Raw genomic sequence first — 8,201 nt, forward strand, 5'->3', positions numbered from 1 at the left:
CATGATGACACAGTTCAGAAATTGTATCCTATGTCCATGTATTGATGCCTATGGAGGTGGCCATTTTCATGGAGACCAAGATTTAATCAAAGACTGACAGGTAAGACAACATGACTTCAGTAATGGAGACAGAAATGCAAAAGATACTTCAAATATTGCGTCGTCATAGCCCCGCCCCCTGCTGTAATTGGCTAAAATTGTAACAATCGTTTCGTTTAGGGAGTGGTGCCAAAATGATGCGATTCATCAAGCCCCGCCCCTGCACACCCACCACCCCCGGGATCTCCCTGAAGTCAAGTATGATGTCAGGCCTGGTTGAAGACTGAAATAGAGGAGAACACTAACCGGTATTAGCACTACTGAACTAGTAGGTGCGGAGTCTAACGTACCCCTGGTATTCGCCAGGGACCCCCGCAAGGAGGTTTGGACTTCGCTGCACAGGGCACGCAGGTCGCGGTCCTACTCGCCAGTTGCGGGTGTAATGATAGAAGGGTCAGACGGTCGGGAATGCAAGGTACAAAAGGAGAATGCAGAAGGGTAGGCAAACAGGCCAAGGTCGCAGGAACAAAGGGATAGGGGGATGGTCGACAAGCCGGGTCACAGCAGGAGAGCAGAAACACAGGAGGATAGTCAGGGAAGCTGGGTCACAACAGGAAACACACACTAGAATTGCTGGAGACAGAAACTTGTTACTCTGGCACCCTAATGGCGCCAGAGCCTGGTTAAAATAGGAGCAGGGATTGGATGAGGCTGGGTCAGGCACGCTGAGTGCCGATAACAGCGTCCAGTTGATAGGCAACGGGACGGACCATCCGCCCGACGGAGGACAGCTGGGGGCGCAGCACACCTGTTGTTAGGCACCAGGGCGCCCTGAGGCGTCTGTCCCCGCAAAGCGGAAGAACAGCGGGGACGGCGCCTGACAGTACCCCCCCTCTCTCTCCCCAAAAGAAGGATTGGTCCTCTTCAGAAATATCGCAAGGAGACGGGGAGCGTGTAGATCAGCCTCAGGGACCCAGGATCTTTCCTTTGGGCCGTAGCCCCTCCAGTGTACCAGGTACTGATGATTACCACGAATGGAACGAACCTTCAAGATTTGCTCTACTTCATACTCATCACCCAGAGAGGTCTTGATGGGCGGAGGAGCAACTGGTTCTTTGAAGAATTTGTTGAGGACCAGGGGTTTTAACAGGGAGATGTTGAATGTGTTGTAGATCCTGATTGAAGGAGGTAAAGCGAGTTTATAGGAGACTGGATTGATAATTTGGGAGATGGCAAAAGGTCCAATGAAACGAGGAGCCAATTTCATGGAGGGAACACGAAGTCTGAGGTTACGGGTGGCCAGCCACACGTGGTCTCCCACCTTCAATACAGTAAGGTTTCTTCGATGGCGTTCGTCAGCCGTCTTGTACCGTTGCATAGACATAGAGAGTTTTGCTTGAGTCTTGGTCCAGATTTGCGAAAAGTCGTGGATGAGGGAGTCAGCTGCGGGCACAGTAGATACCGGAACCTCTGATAAGAGGGGAGGTGTAGGATGTTTCCCATAGACAATGAAAAAAGGAGAATAGCCAGAGGAGGAATGTAAGAGGTTATTATGTGCAAACTCGGCCCAATAAAGGAGGTCACTCCAGGAAGCTTGATACTCTGAAGAAAAGCATCGCAAGAAACACTCCAGATCCTGATTCACTCGTTCCGTCTGTCCATTCGTCTGAGGGTGATAACCAGAAGAAAATTTGAGTTTGACCCCAAGTTTGGTACAGAAGGCTCTCCAGAATTTAGCCACAAATTGTACTCTGCGAGTACATCTGCGATAATCTCTTGAGGACACCCGTGGAGACAGAATACATTTTTCAAAAACAGATTTGCGAGCTCAGGAGCTGAGGGAAGGCCTTTACAGGGAATGAAGTGGTATATCTTGGAGAAGCGATCTACCACGACCCAGAGGGTATTGTAGTCATGGCTTAGAGGAAGATCGGTGATAAAGTCCATCGTGATGCTGATCCAGGGGGAATCAGGAATGGGAAGAGGGAGTAGAAGGGCAGAAGGACTCTGCCTAGAAGTCTTGTGGCACATACGCAGCAAGCCGACACAAACTTGCGTACATCCGAACCAAGGGAGGGCCACCAGTAGTATCTAGAAATAAATTCTTTAGTCGATTAATGTGCCCAGGATAGCAACTTGGGACGGAGATGTGGATCTACAAAGAAGCGTCCAGGAGGGGGAGAGACCGTGGTGGAATTAGTAAGCGCTACTACTTGAACGGGGTTAAGAATGGTCTTGTTGTCCGGAGAAACCAAAGAATCAGCATTATCAAAAGATCTGGATAATGCTTCGGCTTTGCAATTCTTGGAGCTAGGACGAAAGGTAAGGATGAGCTGGAACCGAGAAAAAAAAAGGGACCAGCGAGCCTGGCGAGGATTGAGACATTGTGCCTCCTGAAGGTAAGTAAGATTCTTGTGATCGATCATTACTGTCACGGGGTGTAACGCCCCCTCAAGGAGGTAACGCCATTCTTCTAATGCCATCTTAACAGCTAAGAGCTCCTTATTTCCAATCCCATAGTTAAATTTACAGCCACAAAATGTTTGGGAGAGAAATCCACATGTCTCCAAGGAACCAGATGGAGACGTTTGGGACAAGACAGCCCCTATTTCTACAGAGGAGGCATCAACCTCGAGAAAGAAAGGTCTCCCTTGGTCCGGTTATTTGAGAATGGGAGCGGAAATAAACGCCTCCTTAAGAGTCTTGAAAGCCGTCACTGCGTCCAAATCCCATAGTTTACAGGAGGCTCCCTTGCGAGTCAAGGCCGTAATGGGACTGATGATGGATGAGAAGTCTCTAATGAATTGGCGATAGTAGTTGGAAAACCCGATGAAGCGTTGAGTGGCTTTAAGACCAGTGGGAAGTGGTCAGTTGAGGATTGCCTCGACTTTCTCCAGGTCCATCTGGAGGCCAGTAGTGGAAACCAGGTAACCAATCACGATTGGTACAGTAGGTCCATGAAGATCTCGTTGACGAAATCCTGAAAGACAGCGGGGGCATTACAGAGCCTGAAAGGCATCACCAGATACTCGTAGTGTCCATCACGAGTGTTGAATGCCGTCTTACACTCATCCTACGGCCTCAACTACCACGTCTACGCTGACGACACTCAACTTTACCTCTCCTCTCCTGATCTCTCTCCCTCCCTCCTCTCTAGGGTGTCCGCCTGCCTCTCTGCCATCTCCTCCTGGATGTCCTCTCGATTCCTCAAACTTAACCTTGCCAAAACTGAACTCATAGTCTTTCCTCCCTCTCACACCTTGCCCCCTTCTGACCACTCTATCACTGTCGACAACACCTCTATCTCCCCTGTCCCCCAACTTCACTGCCTCGGTGTCATCCTCGATTCCTCTCTCTCCTTTGGCCCCCACATTCTCTCTCTCGCTAAATCCTGCCGCTTCCAGCTGCGTAATATCGCTCGCATCCGGCCCTTCCTCTCCCAAGATGCCACCAAATGTCTTATTCACTCTCTGATCATTTCCCGCTTGGACTACTGCAACCTCCTTCTTACTGGCCTCCCCCACTCTCATCTCGCTCCCCTTCGATCTGCCCTCAACGCGGCCGCTAGGCTTATCTTCCTTTCTCGCCGCTCCTCATATGTCTCCCCCCTCTACCTATCCCTTCATTGGCTCCCCTTCCCCTACAGAATCCTCTTCAAGCTCCTCACTCTTACATACAAGGCCCTCGCCAACTTCACTGCACCCTACATCTCCACCCTCCTTTCTATTCATGCTCCATCCCGCCCTCTCCGATCTGCCAATGACCGTCTCCTCTCTTCCCCCCTGATCACCTCCTCCCATGCGCGTATCCAAGACTTCGCCCGCGTTGCCCCCCTCCACTGAAACAAGCTCCCTCCCTCTATCAGAACTTCCCCTAATCTGTCCAGTTTCAAACGGGCTCTAAAAACCCACCTTTTTCTTAAAGCCTTCCAGTCTCCCACTTAATTTCCTACCTTTTCTTCTACCTCTTCCCCTTCATTCCCCTTCCCTTATCCTTATCTCTCCCTCTCTCCCCTGTGTCTCTCTGTCTGTCTACCCCACCCCTTAGATTGTACACTCCTCTGAGCAGGGTCATCTCTCCTCCTGTCCTCACCACTCTTAACTCGGCTCTCCAGCTACCTCGCCCTCCTCCTCGAGGACCCTCTTCTCCCCTCTCGCTCCTTCCTCTCTCCTCTGGGGGTTTCCCTGTCATCCGGGCCCTCCCTCTCGGGCTCAGCCGTATGCAGGACCTTCCCCTCTCCCCTCCCCCGCCTCTCTAGCTGTGCTTCAAGCTCACCGAGTTACTGTGCTTATTGTTTACTGTACTGTGCTGTCTCACCTTGTATTGTAACTTTGTCTGTCCCTGTATGGCGCTACGGACACCTAGTGGCGCCTTATAAATAAAAATTAATAATAATAAAATTAATAATAATCGCCTTTACGAATGCGTATCAAATTATAAGCTCCTCTGAGATCAAGTTTGGAGAAGATCTTGGCACCCCGGATGCGATCAAATAGTTCCGTAATAACGGGGAGAGGGTAGTGGTTCTTAATAGTTATTGCATGGTCGACAAGCCGGGTCACAACAGGAGAGCGGAAACACAGGAGGATGGTCAGGGACGCCGGGTCACAACAGGAAATACACTAGAACTGCTGGAGACAGAAACCTGTTACTATGGCACCCTAATGGCGCCAGAGCCAGGTTTAAATAGGAGCAGGGGAGCAGGGATTGGAGGAGGCTGGGTCAGGCACGCTGAGTGCCGATAATAGCGTCCCGTTGCCTAGCAACGGGACGAACCTGGACGCATGCGCCCGACGCGGAGGATAGCTGGGGGCACGTCACACCTGTTGCTAGGCAACAGGGTGCCCCGAGCGGCTCCACAGGCATCCGTCCCTGCAAAGTGGAAGAACAGCAGGGATGGCGCCTGACATATGATCTTTCATGCTCAGGTATGTACATTATCTGCTACAACTCTCATCCTCTCCTAATCTGAACCTCATCTCATCTCCTTGTAACTTGTGCTTTACATTTCTGAAAACTGTTTTGTGTGCGTATCAGTGAAGCATAGCTTACGATACCATTCGGACCTGGATTTCATGTAGCCTAATTTAGACCAATAGAATTTTTGGGGATTAGTTCACCAATTAGTACAGCTGTAGCTAGTTTATATGCTTCTCAGCTATATCTTATAATTACTCTATGGGGAAACGTGTTGGAGTTTTTCTAAACTATGAGTTATTAAGTTGCGTATCTGCAGTTTTTTTTGCATATCCTCCGTAAAATCAGTGCATGCTGAGAACCTCTAGGAGTGAAAAAGCACTTCCGTCAACCTACCATTTAGGTTAGTGAACGGGTTGGGGGATGGGCAGATTCACGTAGGCAATGTACAGTAAGGGCGTTCCTGTGCAGGCACATCCAAGTCCACCTTGGACGTACTCGGGGTCTAGTTTCAGTGCTTGTGCCGGACCCAGCACCAATACAGCCGCGAGACCTGTGTCGAAGTCGTATAATTGGATGAACGAAAGTATATTGGTTAATATTGTTTTATCGTGCGATTGCACTCAGTATTCCACGCTACACGTGGCATAGTGCGATCACGTGGTAAAATACGCACGCACACACTTGCATTACAACATTTAGTTATTTATATATTTCATATTTATATTGATTCCAATCCACAGTGATTTATGAGCAGATAGTATTTAGTTTATTATTATTTTATATAATATGATTATATGTACACTTCAGTGTTATTTAAGGTTCAGGTTATAGGAAATATGTCATGTCTGATATCATTTTAATATCCCCTATTTATCAGCAGCTGTCTGGTTCATTCGCATATTGCATACTCTAGTTATTGATGTTAGGGAATAAATAGTCAGAGTGATACTAAATTGTAAAATGCTAATGGACTAGTTGTAACGGGTTTCTGGGCGGGAGAATCATCAGGAATGTTGACCCTCAGCCTTTGAGGGGGTTGTTTGAACTAGCCTATGACCTGTTTACACTGGACCCATCTGAAGTCTGGACCTATAAAAGCAAGCCACGTCATCTGCATTGTTCTCTCTGTAACACTGAATGTATATAATCATAGCTGTGCTCCCACTAGCCTTAGTCTACTCTGACCACAGTATTCTAGAGTGATATACTGTTCACTGGTACCTGTGGGAGCGCATGCGAGTGCGGAATGTATTTATCTCTTTTTGGTATTGGCTGTACTGTTGTAACAAAAGGAGGCATTTAGCTGGCAATATGCAGAGAAAGCAGGGAAGTAGAGTAAAACATTGGCACAGTTATGTACCTAGGTGGAGATTAAACCAGGTAAAAACATATATGTAGTTTAAAATTGGTTTACTTACATGATTTAAAAGCTGCTTCCTCTCAGCAAACAGACAGGGTGGGTCTGATAGTCTAAACAGAGCCAGGGATGGGCGTTTCCTTTTAAAGAGAAGGTGGGTGTGTCACCTGTTCATCAAGCTAGGCCTGTGGGAGGAGTGTCAGGTATAAAACCCTGCTTGTTTCATTGTTCAGGGAGATCAACGCTGGGCTAGCTGGCTGATCTGGACAGAGAGCTGGACTATGTATAGTAAGCGTTGAGGGTCTCCATAATTGCTGTGCAAGTATACGGTGTCAAAAAATTATTACCATCCTGACAATAAAGAACCATAAAGAGGAAGAAGTTGTACGCGTGTGCTTCTGCAGTAGCGGGCTCGTGCCACAAGTGGTACCAGAAGTGGGGTGCTCCGGGAAGCAAGTTTCCGCTACCCAACCCGCGCAGACGTCAACATGGAGGAAGTACTGAGAACCCTTGTGAATGTGCCCGCTGCGCATCAACAGCAGCACACTCAGATGCTACAAGTCGCCGAGGCACAGGTGGAAAACACAAGGCTCTTAAGAGAAGAGTTAAGCCAGGTGAGGCATGACAGAAATGAACCACCTGGTACTGTACTCCTGAAAATGTCACCAGGTGATGACATAGAAGCATATCTGGTGTCCTTTGAGAGACTTGCAAAAAGGGCAAAATGGCCTCCTAAAGTTTGGACTGAGAGACTGGCGCCATACCTGATTGGTGAAGCTCAGCAAGCTTATATGGATCTAGATGATGACCGGGCCTCTGATTATCTGTGTCTAAAGTCTGAGATATTGGCTCGCATTGGAGTTTCCGGGCTAGGCCAAGCCCAGCGCTATCACCAATGGCGCTATGATAAAGAAAAAACGGTCAGAGCGCAAGTGGCTGAGCTTTCTAAAATTTTAAAGAAATGGCTGCAGCCTGAGGAGAATTCGCCTTCTCGGATTATTGAAGTTCTGGTGATAGATCACTGCATCCGGGGTCTGAACCGCGATTTGCAAAGGTGGGTTCTGCAATCAGACCCACAAACTAATGAAGGGCTTGCCACCGTGGTAGAAAGGTTTTGTGCGCTACAGCAAATGACTAAAGAACCTGCATTTGTGCCAAAGCCGCTGCCACGCCAAAAGCCAGGTTTGACAATCCTTGAAACAGGGCCCAATGGCAAAACTGCTACGGACAGAGGGCCAGGTGCAAAGCTGGCTAATCTGAAGTGTTTTGAATGTGGTGAGCCAGGCCACTTTAAGGCAGAGTGTCCTAAACTACAGGAACCCATGGACTGTTCTGTAGCACATATTGGACCTGCATTTCCAAGCTGTTTTACCATGAGTCCCACCAAGGCCCTCTTAACAACATTATGGGCCCCCGGGCAAAGCAGTGCACCGGGGCCCCTAGATATAGATATAGATATAGATATATAGATGTGTACAGATACAGATATAGATATATAGAGATAGAGATAGATAGATGTACTTGCTCAGTGACCCTTGAAGGTTTTTTTGCAGGTTTTTTTTCTTTTGCAGGATTATTTATTCTCATTAAGAGCCGTGCCTATGGGGCCCCCCTGCCCGAGGGGGCCCCCGGGCAGCTGCCCATCATGCCCAATGGAAAAGATGGCCCTGAGTCCCACATCAGGAAGTCCTTGTTTGTTCCGGGTGACTGTGCTAATCAACCAAAACCTTGTTCTGGCCTTGGTTGACTCGGGGAGTGAACTCTCATTGGTTTCCAGCTCTGCTTTACCCGAAACCATAACTTCTCGGTTGCCCAAAGTGAAAGTTCTTTGCGTACATGGCACAACAGAGGAGTATGAAAGAACAATACTACCAGTCACACTCAA

This window comes from Mixophyes fleayi, chromosome 4 (assembly GCF_038048845.1).
Source record: "Mixophyes fleayi isolate aMixFle1 chromosome 4, aMixFle1.hap1, whole genome shotgun sequence".
In the NCBI taxonomy this organism is placed as follows: domain Eukaryota; kingdom Metazoa; phylum Chordata; class Amphibia; order Anura; family Limnodynastidae; genus Mixophyes; species Mixophyes fleayi.